Source organism: Octodon degus, unplaced genomic scaffold (assembly GCF_000260255.1).
Source record: "Octodon degus isolate 3935 unplaced genomic scaffold, OctDeg1.0 scaffold00098, whole genome shotgun sequence".
NCBI classification, from domain to species: Eukaryota; Metazoa; Chordata; class Mammalia; order Rodentia; family Octodontidae; genus Octodon; species Octodon degus.
In genome coordinates, this window is record NW_004524674.1 from 7,395,187 (window position 1) to 7,408,287 (window position 13,101).

General features: G+C 39.0%; 1 pseudogene; it reads left to right on the forward strand.

Moving 5' to 3' along the window:
• Window positions 1-11,548: 11,548 nt before the first annotated feature.
• On the forward strand, window positions 11,549-12,728 carry LOC101575475 (annotated as a pseudogene).
• Window positions 12,729-13,101: the final 373 nt, after the last annotated feature.

A 13,101-nucleotide genomic window follows, 5' to 3' on the forward strand; every position in this document is an offset into this window, starting at 1 on the left:
AAAGAAAGAAAGAAAGAAAGAAAGAAAGAAAGAAAGAAAGAAAGAAAGAAAGAAAGAAAGAAAGAAAGAAAGAAAGAAAGAAAGAAAGAAAGAGAGGCAAACAATAAGCAAGCTGTAGGTTAGAGACTTGGGCACCTGGAAGGGTTTGCACTTGCCCAGCGACCATACCCACAACCAAAGAAAGCCTAATAATAAATTGCAAATACAAAACACATTTCAAAGAGGAACCACATGAATTTCATCGCCAGCCTTGGTTGCATCAGTTTTGTGGCTCTCCACATAATCCCTGCATTCCTGCTTCCAGCCCTTTATCTGCCCAAGAAGGCAAGTTGGGACATTTCTCAAAGGCAGTGCCCAGCTGAGAAATTTGTCAGTGGGTAGAAAACCGGAAAAGGACAGATCTGAAAATGATAGTCTGAAAAAAACAGGCTCCCAAAGTTTCGGGTTAGACAGCTCAACTTCTTTCTGGAAATAGGAGGGAAAATCCCTAAGCAAAATGCACACCTAGAAACAAATATCCAGAACAAAGGAAAGTCAGAAGAGTGATAAAGGATACACTAACCAATGAACTTTTTAGCTTTTAGGTGTATTTTCACATAATTACTCCCAAGATAATCTTGCAAATCTTTGCAAAGTTCCATTATGTCAGAGAGGAGGAAACACCAGGAAGTTTCTAGAGTACATTTCATATGATTTGCAGATGGGAAGCATGAGATATGGAACCGGTTGGTTCAAGGCAGTACTGAAAAAATTTCTTAAACCTAGCGCAGGTATTTTCCACAAAATCTGAATGCTTCTTTCTTTGAGTTGGGCACCTTTGTCATCAATATTAAATATGCCAAGTCCCGTGTTTACTTTAAGAATTGTTACTTTCATGGAGTGTGTCCTACTTGGCAGGCCCTCAGGAGTAATGGTTTCTTTGAATGGACCATGAAATTATAAAAACTTTATTATGGCCCTGTTACAAGAGATGAGATGAAGTACAGAGAGTACCAGGTGAACAGGGAGACACGAGCTGGAAATTAAATCCAGTCCAGTGTAACGCTAAGCCTATTATGGTGGGCTTGGTGGAAAGCAAAGATTAAGCCTTGTTGAAAACTGTGACAGTATTTGGAAAGAGCATCTTTATAGATATAAATTTAAGGATTTGTTTGTTTGGTTGTATTTTTGTTTATTTTGAGAGACAGGGTCTCCCTATGTACTACAGGCTGGCTTTGAACTTACTATGTAGCTCAGGCTAGCCTACAATTTATGGTGATCTTCCTACCTCAGTCTCTCCTGGGTGGGATTAGAGCTATATGCCACTATGCCTGGATTAAAATTAAGGATCTCGATATGAGACTACTTTACATTATCTGGGTGGTTCCTAAAGCCAATGAGATGCATCTTTATAGAAAACAAAACAAAAGACAGAGACAGACAGACAGATGAGAATATGATGTGAACACAATGGCAAGGGCTGTAAAGGCAGGAGAATCAAGGATTGCTGGAAAATATGGGAAGTCAGGAAAGATATTAAAGATCCTCTTCCTGAGACTCTATTCGTTGCTGACACCTTGATTTCAGACTTCTGGCAACCACACCTGGGGAAGAATACATTTCTGTTGGCTTAAACTACCAAGTTTATGGTAATTTTTTATGGCCCAGAAACAAATAGCTGTGCATTTTTCTTTCACATATAATACCTTTTTCTTTGTTAATTCTGTTTTATTTCTCTTTAGCTTATCTGCTAGTCTCTAGGTTTGTCTTAATAGAATCCATAGCTAATAGACAAAAGAATTAAAGTTCATATGTGATTGCTAGTTTGAAGGATATTCATGAATCGGTTGATTCCATTAAGTAAACAACAGTATTTAAAATTTTTTTTCTTAGACAAATAAGTGCAAGCGCCTGCACTGAACTGAAAAACACTGATGGAGTTACTCTCCGCTGAAATGAGTCACAGCCGTGTGACTAGTGATCATGCCACACAGAATGTCTTTGTTTACCAGGATTTTTGTTTTTTTTCACATACATGACCTCATTTTGTTTTCATGCCATGTTCATGTTTTCCTATTATCTTATTCACTGGCTCAGTGAGGTTACCTACCCGAAGTACCATAGTCTATATGTGCGTCAGGACAGGGACTGAGAATCAGCTCATTTGTTAAAGTGTCTTTCCCAATATGACAAAATGAATGTACGATGTACTCCTCATGTGGGAATGAAGGAGAAGTAAATTGTGTGTTGAACTCTCCTTAGGAAAAGCAGAAGAGAGGCCAAAAACACACCTGGAGGATTATAGTCTGCACTCTTCCTTTTCTTATCTAGTCTAGTTCAAAGCATTTTCTGGATAAGGAAAAATATTCATGCAAGGCATTTTGGAATTCAAAATGGGGAATAAAGTCATAAAACAACCAGATGTTTTGGATCAAAGCCTCCACGCGTGCTAGGCAATGTACTGAACTGCCCTCCACGCAGCCACATTTGAGAGACAGATTTGCAAGAGAACCTTCTTGTTCATGGTTGGGGCCAAGGACCACATTCAGGTGAGCCCTAAAGTGGACAAGGGAGTCAGACTTTCAACGTTCCTAGTTTTGTAGTGCCTCTTCCTTAATGTATACATCTGAAATGTAGAATTTATGTATTGTCACCATTTTATAAGTGAAAGAGTGAGGGCTCGGAGGACTCTAGTTGTTGAAAAGGACACAATAAGCAGGGCTGAGTGACTGCAATTCTCGGTCAGGATTTATGCTCTGTTGCATTGGGTTTGGTCTATTGATTCCTGTCCATGAGCCCAGGTTTATGAAGCAACCTTTACAGGGTTGTGCTAGGGTGACAAAAATCATCAATAGTCCTTCCATGATGCCGTTAGGAGGCACCTAGATTTGTAATATGTGCACATTATTTCATGGTACTAAAATAGTTGTTATACCACCACATCTCACATAATCAAAGTATTGGCCTGGCCTAGAATATGGCTCGGTGGCAGAGGTCTCATCTAGCAGGCATGAGGCCATGGGTTCCAATCCCAGGACTACATACATACATACAAAAACAAAAACTGAAACAGAAAAAAAAAAAAAAAAAAACAAGCAGTGTTCGAAGGCAGGAAACAATTTTCTGTAAAACATTCTTATTATCAGGGACTTACTCTATGTCAGGTACTTGGGCTATCTTACTTAATTTTCACTAAAACAGAGCAACTTTAAGAGTTCTATTTTATTGTCTGCATATTGCTGGTAAGATAATGAGTTGTTTGATTTATTCAAGGTGCAGAATAAAAACATGGGTCTAAAACACATGAAAGTGTGTACCTTTCACCATTAAGATATTACAAAACGTGTGCACTGAAGGCTGCCACCCACCCACAGTGAAATTCAGATAGCTGCCATGTGTCTGCAGGCATATCAGATAGCAGTTCCAGTAGCGAGTAGAACTCTGTTCCTCTTTTCATTTATCAGACAATGACATTGCACCATGGAGGAGTCCACCAAGGCAACTGGTGAGCCAGGTACAAGACTCTAACTCAGGTGTCCTCTGTTGTGTAGAATCCTTTCCTTTGTCTCTTCAATTATCTTCTATTTAAGTCTATCTCAGTCTCCACAGGCATATGCTAATGAGACTCAGAAGGATACACCTTGCTACCATAGCTCCAGCTGAAGCACCAAGGACTTTCCTCATTTTTCCATGCAAGATCACTTAAAGATTCTTCTAACTACATGGAGATGGAAGGAGAGTGTGAGAAAAGAATGAGAAAAAGTGAAACCCAACGAATAGCTAAATGTCTTCATACCTCCTTCTAGGAGATCTTTTCCACTCCTTTCCTTCTTCACTACTATATATGCAAGAAAAGACACTGTTTACCATTTGTATTTCTTTTATCTTGAAGAATTTCTCTCTTTGCAATCTAGGACAACAATGTCAAAAAAAGGGTAAATGACATGGAGTAGCATACTTAAGTTTGCCCTGGCTCGAAGAATCTAATGTTCCATCTATTCCTCCTACCTTCATTCATGGCTGCGCTATTGTAATTTTATTTGTATCATATTGCATGACTCAGGATTTCTTTGTTTCAAGGCAGTTTTTAATTAGTGTTGCCTCCAGTGGCTTCTCCAAGCTCCTGTTATGCTTAGTGCCTCATCAATGTAATTAGAATTAGAATTATAGTTGAGGTGGACTCTATATACAATCCACTCCCATAGTAGAATGCTAAAGCCACTAGTATTAATACATATATTATGAAAACATTAAACTACATAGAGGATGTAGTTGGGATATTGAGGTCTTAAATGAGCCTAATATGATAGACAATTAGCAAGATCTTCCTAAAGGGACATTACCAAATTGAGATTTGAACACATTACATGCTTTTGTCATAGATTGCCCAACACGATGGCCAGTAACTAACCTAGGAGATGACAGAGCATTGGTCATAGGCACATAGTCCACTATTTTACCTTGTTCTCATTTCTGAATATCAGAGTGTATTTGTGAAGCACATAGTTCTTCCTGGCCTGATGATGCTTTTTAACTGGGTGGCCTACAAGACCCTCGAATGTGGTATATTGAAAAGAGAGGGTCAGTAAAATATGGCTGAGTCCTATCAGCCTTCTCATGCTCACTGTGGGCTACTTCCTCCATCAGATCCTCCCACCGGAAGCTGAAAGGAATTTATCTTTACCTCAAATTTCTCTTTTTCTGATCACTGCTGTTTCAAAGTTCACAGGCATAAAAATCAAGCTGAAAAAGATGATCAAGAGCAATAGTTCTGAAGTTGAAAATGAGACCCTGCAATATGTAGTTATCTCCTGAGTGGAGCTGGAGCTGTTCCTCTGTAAGTCCCTCGTGGAAAGGAGCAATATTTGGGAGCACTGCTCACCTCTTGCCTTATATTAAAATGATTTGCTTATGTGTCTTGTCTCCCATATTGGATGATAGGCATTTTGTTGACAATCTGAGTACTGCTTCAAAAATAGATTCTCAAGAAAGAGTTGATTTTCCAGATTGACCAACCTAAATGGAGAAGCGGTGATTCTCTTATATGCTTATTTTAAATATTCATGCAGTTGTTCTCCTTTCCTCTCCTTTTATATTATAAGGTTAAATATATGGTCCTTCAGTTTATCAAAATATTATGCGGCACAAGGTACATAAGGTCTTTTATTTTTTACTTCAAGTTTTATTCCTTAGAGTTAATGGTGGGTGTCACAATAAACATGGAAGTTAACCTTAATGGTTAGCTTCCTACAATCATTAAAGTTGACCATTTTCTCTAGTTCATAGATACTTGTGGGAGGACAGTTAAGCTGAATTGAGACTACTAACAAAATGAATGTCATTTTAAACCAAAGTCCTTTGTGTATATAGGTAGAAGTCTGTGCAAATCTAACCATAAATGGCATTAAATAATAAAATAAGTAACATGTGCATTTAAATTTCTTCCACATAGTTCTCTATCCTAGTGTGCATTCCTGGAGATTCTAGATTTGAATCAGCTAAAGTATAATCTTTTTTCCTAGGCAGCCAAAACCCACTATTGATTTTTCTTTATTGACCAATCATACATCTCAGTATAAATATTTATGATGGTTTCACATAATAAAAATAAGTTAAATACCACAGAGGAAAATGAAATGTAAATGGGAAAGGATTTCTCATGGGTAATACATCACTTTATAATCTTACGTTACTCTGAGAAGCACCTCACAGCTTTCTAGAATCAATGATCAGATTAAAGACCTCCACATCACAAACAGACATTGCAGTTTGGTCTCCTGTCCTCTTGGGGCCCACTCTTGTCAGGTTTATTTGGCGATTTAGCAAGTGAAATACAATATATATGCAAAGCCTTTTTAAAGTGGCCAGGTGTTTAAATGTAACTCTTCTAATATCTTATAGCATTTTGCAGATTCCCCAAATGTCAGAGTTGAAAAGAGCCATGAAGGTTATTATTCCGAAGCTTGCATTTTTATAGTGACAGGAAAAGGAGGGGTACAGAGAAGGGATGTGCTGGCCTGGGGTCACACAGAGTTTGTTACCTAAGGAAAAATAAAAATTCATATGGCTACAAAATGGTCCTTTGTTTATATCCCTTTTTGTTTTGTTTTGTCAGAGATGGGTGTTCCATTACTGTTAGAGAAGCTGTATTTGGAGATTTCTTTAAAGAACATTTTCATATTTGATTCCAGTCTTAAAAATCGTATATGCTTGAATTCAGCAAAATAACCCAATAGAGCCCAATATTCCATAATAGTATTGAGTTACCAGCACAACTGGCAATTGTCCAAAATGGTCGACTTGAGCCTTTTACAGCTCAACATATTAATATAGCTTTACTTTTTATACCTTATGGTTTCACTTTTTTGCTGGATGGTTAAGACCAAGTTAAAGCAAGACATGAGAAAAACAGGTATATACAAGATAGTTAGGATAGATATACAGCTACTTTCTCTTAGTCCAAAGAGAAGAAAGGTTTGTATTAATATTGTTTAGACAAGATATCATGTCTACATCTTGTCCTCTGAATAACTACTACAAAGACAACAATATGCAATTACTAGTTATTGTAACTTTCCTACTAACCTGATTTGAAACTGTTCATTCCTATTTTATCTTTTTTCTCATTAAAATGAATTTTTTAAAAATTCATATGGTTCCCAGTCTTCCAATGCAATAGTCTCCCCTGAGCATTAAATTTCTTTAATTTTGAAGAGCGAAGGGTGACTCATAAGAGGTACGCAGGAATATAATAAGGGTAGCATGTCAGTAGGTCCAATTATTTAATAACGTTTTCTTAAATACTTGTTAAGGCAGGATAAAATTCTGCATAACCTAGTGAACAGCAGAATTTTGTGCTTTTTTTTTTTGCTTTTTTTTTCTTTTGAGATTATTAGTGACTTTGTTAGTGTATAAGGAGACACTCATTCGATTTGAACATGTTTCATTTCATCTATCTCAGGAGGAGGTTGGCTAATATTGCAATATTTGGGGGCTTAGCTCAGCAGACTAAGCACCTGCTTTAGAAAGCTCAGGCCCAGGGTTTGATTCCTGGTCTTGCGTGTGGCGCCAGGCCTGCCACCCAGAAATTCTGAGTGGGTGGGTGACCGAGTCTGGGTATAGTGGCATATGCTTGTAATCCCAGTACTGGGGAGGCTAAAAACAGAAGGATCACTACAAATCCAAGCTGTGTAGTGAGACCCTGTACAAAATACATAAAAAAATGAAAGAAAAAATATTTTGGAGCCAAAAACGTCTCTCTATATTAGATGTAATAGAGAATTTAAGAAAAAGATGATCTTAATCTCCTCTTTCCCATGCCTCAACCTCTTTAAAGAAAGAGGTTTCATTCTTTCTTTTCATTCTTTCTTTTGTTCCTTTTTTATTTTTTTTATTTTTTAAGCAAGGGTTGGTGTACATGGTGCTCAGGGTCTCACTACTAGATCAGACTCATAGAGATCTGCCTGTTTACAGCCTCCCCAGTACTGGAGTGCACCACCACACCCAGTCTCAATTGCTGTCTCAGTGCACCCCAGGGGCAGGGCTGGAACAGCAGGCCTGAGAATCAAGCCCCTGGCCCCTTCACCTGCTTGCAGCTTAGTCCACTGAGCTATTTGACCAGCTCTTTAGAGCTCCTAATTGTAAAATTTATGTATGTGAAGTGTAAACAGTATTAATCCTACCAATTAACTGCTAGTTTTGAAAACCTGCTGAAGATTCTCAGGATCACTGCCTTACCCATGTTGTACATATAAATGCATGGCTTTGCCCTTCTCATGTTTCCTAGTTATTTTCCTTGCCCTCTCTTCATTGTCTAGTCCTCAAATTCTCACTTTCCTTTCAAACAATATTAATAGATTAAAATTTGTATTTTAAAGCCAACAATAAATGACGACGAATGTCTTCCCTGATAGCATCCTTGTGCCCTGCTAAATGTATATACTTCCTACCAAAGAGGAGGAAGTCATAGGTTTTTGAGTTGGATTCCTTGTGCTTTTCATTATGCTTCAGGGTCATTGCAGTTTTTCCTGTCATCAACTTTTTGAAACACACTGACTAAATACAATTCCCTACCTGCAAATGGGCATGAAAATGGGTAGAAATTTTCTTACTCAAAAATAATATGTTTGTCCTTGGAAATAAATGTATTTTGATGAAATGTGCATACACCCATATGCATTTTTATCTGCGCCTGTATATACATTTGCTTAAAGAAAAAAGAAGAAGAAAGCAACAGCTGTTCTCTGACATTGAAAATGTAGGATTCGATGTAACTTAAGTGTTCATACCAGGTCAAATGTGCAGTGTAGTCTCGGACTTCACTGAACTCCCTCAATAGCTCTAAACTCAGTCTGGCTCATGAGAAGGATAGCTGATGGTTCAATTGCCTGTGCAAGTACACTTTAGAGCCTTCAAATTGCTGCTTGCTAACATTTACAGTTCTTTGCAGTCATAACGTACCTCCATGGGGTTTGGGAAGAGATCAAAGAAGCAGCAAAGAAAGTTCTATTCCCAAATTCTTACCTATAAAAGATTGCTGTGTGTCAATCAGCTTTTTAATGTCCATAAACCAATTCCTGTACACACACAAGGCCTTTCTATTAGTAAAACGTACACTTTCCTCATCAAAAACCTGTTCAGCTGCAAAGCAGAAAGAAATTCTGCTCTGAATCTTAATAGTTATAGATGTCAGCTTTCAAAGGAACTTTCTTAACTTTTGATGTCTCCTTCTCAAGGGTTACAAAGTATGTGTGACCTTTGTTAGGAATCTTTGCTAAATATAAACCTCTATCTTTGCTTAAAGAATTGGGGTAAGAATAGGAAGGTAGAATATTATAAAGAAAATATTCTTCAATTTTGACATAAGGCTTGAAAGGGTTCATGCAAATCATGTACTACCCCTTGTAGGATCTACATTGCACATTTAAAAGTGGAAAAATACATCTCAGCTTATTAATATGGCTTTACTTTTTGTACCTCATTTTTATACTTTTCTGCTGGATGGTTAAGACCAAGATAAAGCAAGTCAACAATTTCTGACACTGCCAGTCCTGTGGATAACCCACTACTATTATGGACTACTGGACTATATTGGATTATTTTGCTGAATTCATGTACCTACAATATTTAAATGGTAATGGAATACCCATGTGTGAAAAAAGTAAGCAAAAACAGGGGATACAAATGAAGGACCATTTTATATCTGTATAAACAAAATAGTCAGGATCGATATACAGCTACTTTCTCTTAATTCAATAAGAAGAAAGATTTGTACTAATAATGTTTGGACAGGATAGCCTGTCTGCATCTTGTACTATGAATAAGCACTATGAAGACAACAATATGCAATGTATTAATTGTTGAAACTGTCCTACTAATGGATTTGAAACTGTCTCATTGCTCTTTGTTTCTCAATAAAATTAATTTAAAAAATGGAAAAATAAACAAAAGTAACACATTAAAGTCAACATCTATGGTGAGAAAAGAGAAGAAAGATAAAAGTTACAAATAAAATCTAGATTCCTCTGAATGTGTTTCATTTTGTAAATTTGACTTTGGTGGGATGAAATTATTTTACATCAGTCTAAAATAAATTAAAATATTAAATTGCAATATACAAAAATTAAAAGTGAAGTGCAGCCAATGGATCTAAGCATGTCTTAAGTTTTGACTTAGCTACAAAGGAAGATGTATTTTGATTGGCTATAGAGCTCAAGAAGGTGAAAGTATATGCTAGTGACAAAATTAATGCCAAAAAACAAAATTAAAAAACAGTACTTGGCCAGGGGGATGGCTTAGTGGAATAAGTGCTTCCCTGGCAAGAGCAAGGGCCTGAGTTCAAACCCTGGTTCCACTGGAAAAAAAAAAAAAACTGAACTTGCTCTCAATAATTATATCAACAACAATAATAGTGGCTAAATATTGTATTATTCTAGTGTAGCACCTACTGTCGCTGGATAAATCAAATAGGTATTCAGGAAGCAAATTGTTTCTACAGATATAATGATTTAAAATCAAGATATTAGGCCCAGGGTGATAGCTCAGTGATCTAAAGCGCCAGCCTGGCAAGCCCAGGGACCCCGGTTTAATTCCTGACACCACATGCTGAGTCAAACAACAAAACTGGATGTGGTGGTGCACACCTGTAATCCCAGCCCTAGGGAGGCTGAAACAGGAGGATCACTATGGTCCGAGCTGTATAGTAAGACCCTGTACCACATACATAAAATTTAAAAGAAATAAAAATAAAAATAATAAAATCAAGACATTAAGAAATAAATTGTCTAAATTTGGATTAGAAATACAATTTGTGAAATTTAGTCTTTTTGTGTGTATTTAGTACAGGGTCTCACTACACAAATCGGACTCATAGTGATCCTCCTGTTTTCTACCTCCCAAATGCTGGGATTACAGGCACATACTACCATGCCCAGTCTCAATCAGTATGTCCTGGGGTCACAACCACACAGCCTGCTAGAAATTGAACCCTGGTCCCTGTGCCTGCCTAAGTCCCTGCTTTAGTCCACTGAGCTATCTGGACACCTTTTTTACTTTCTTTCTTTCTTTCTTTCTTTACTTTTTTTTTTTTTTTGTCTTTTTGAGACAGGGTCTTGCTATGTAGTTTATGCTGGCCTTGAGTTCACTTTGTAATCAGGCTAGTCTCAAACTCACAATGATCATCTTGCCTCAGCCTTCCACGTGCTGGGATTACAGACCTGTGCCACCACTCTGGACCATATACTGTCATTTTAAAAAGATATGTACTTCCTAGTTCTGTTTACAAAAACGATGACAATAATACCTAAACAACACTAACCAGCAGAGATAAACTCCCTTATATTCCAACTAGTAGTGATCTCAAACTCTTAGTTCTCACAAAAAAGGCACCTCAAAGACAATTAATTATTTCTAGATACTACAGGCAATGGCATTGGGTCATGCAAGTCTGCCAGTGAGTTAGACTGCATCAGAAGATGCACCACCTTCTAGTGGACCTAAATGGTACAGTTTAGACCATCAAAAAAAAAACCCTGATAGCTGAAAAAGCTAAATTGTCTTGAATGTATTTATAACCTATGTGGTCATAAAAATACTTCAAAAACATCTCGAGCTCCCAATTTTGGGTTTACAAGACAAAATTTATTCTAGAAACTATGAAGCTAAGGACAATCTTGGACATTATTTCATCTTTTCTTTAAGAACTATGCTTGATGTATACAAGTATTTGTGAAAGGAAAATCCTTCATAATAGGGAAATTGTAGCTATTATCCCTACAAGTAGTAATGCATTATCAATTTTGGGACAACACTAACAAAACGATGAAGCTATGATTACTGATGCCTTAGGTAATTTGTTGGTGAGGAATTTTAAAATATATCAGACTGAAAATATTTTGCAATCTATTACTTAAACCTGATATTGCAGAGATACCACTGAACTTTATTTTCCTGAATATGTAACAGAAAATATGGAAAATTGCCTACAAAACAATCTTGCAAAAATAGAATGAAACTCTCCTAGATAGAACCACAGTAACAGCACTCCCCCTTGGACCTGGCTGTCACCACCATGCAGTCTCCTCTCCACATGCTGCTTGCCCTCCTCTTCTTGGCCAACTCCACTAGCACACTCATTAGAATTCCCCTGCACAAGCTCAGGTCCATTCACCACACCATGATGGAGGCAGGGGGTTCCGTGGAAGAACAGATTGTCAGTGGGCCCTTGACTAAGTACTCACCACAGTTGTCCAGCAAGACCACAGGGCTCTAGTTCCTGAGCAGCTAAAGAAACTACATGAATGCTCAGTACTATGGGGAGATCGGCATTAAAACCCCAGCACAGTGCTTCACAGTCATCTTCAATACTGGATCCTCTAACCTGTGGGTCCCCTCTACCCAATGCGATATGCTTGAAATAGTCAGCTGATTCTGCCACAAGTACCACAGTGACAAGTCTAGCACTCATGTGAAGAATGGCTCAACCCTTGACATCCACTATGATTCAAGCAGACTTTCTGGGTACCTGAGCCAGGACACTGTGTTGGTTCCCTGTAAGTCATCCACGTCTAACGCAGAGGATCTGGAAGTGAAAAAGAAGATTTTTGGGGAGGCCATCAAGCAGCCTTCATTGCGGCCAAGTTTGATGGCATCCTGGGCATGGCTTACCCCCATATCTCTCTCAACAATGTGCCTTCAGTCTTTGACAACCTCATGGAGCAGAAGCTGGTAGAACAGAACGTCTTCTCCTTCTACCTGAACAGGGATCTGACTGCACAACCTGGCCGGGAGCTGATGCTGGGTGGCACTGACAGCAAGTATTACATGGGTTCCTTCACCTACCTGAATATCACCTGCAAGGCCTAATGGCAGGTCCACATGGACCAGTTGGAGGTGGGCAACAGGCTGAATTTATGCAAGGGGGATCATAGGCCATCATGGACACAGGCACCTCCCTCCTCTCAGGCCCTGTGGATGAAGTGAAGGACCTGTAGAAGGCCATTGGGGCCCTCCTGCTGATCCAGGGCAAGTAAATGATCCCTTGTGAGGTGTCCAAACTGCCTTCGGTCATCATGTAGTTTGGAGGCAGTGACTATGCCCTGGGCCCAGATCACTATGTTCTCAAAGTGTCACAAGGTGAGAAGACCATCTGCCTGAGAGGCTTCATGGGCATGAACATTCCCCTGCCCAGCGGGCCTCTCTGGATCCTGGGTGATGTCTTTATTGGCTGCTACTACACCATCTTTGACTGAGACAACAGTCTGGGTGGGCTTCGCCAATGCTGCCAAGCTCTAGATCACTTCTGTCCTGTGGTGGAGAAATGGTCTAAAGTCCAGTAGGAGGCAACACAACCCCCAGCCCTCCCGCCCTTTCCCCACTCACACTTGCACACTTCCCCACTCGCCACATGGTTCTGGAGGCCCTGGGCCCATCACTGTTGCATGGGTTTCCCTCACTGGACTCAGAAACACTGCCGGTCTCTTTGAGGACTTTGTAGACCCGTCCAGTGCACAGATCTCTTTCACTCACTCGGAAGACCCAGTATGGGCTTGGTGACAGCCCTGTTTGCATCCCAGGAGTCCCTGCCCTACAGCAGACTACCCTTCCCTGGAAACTGGCCCACCT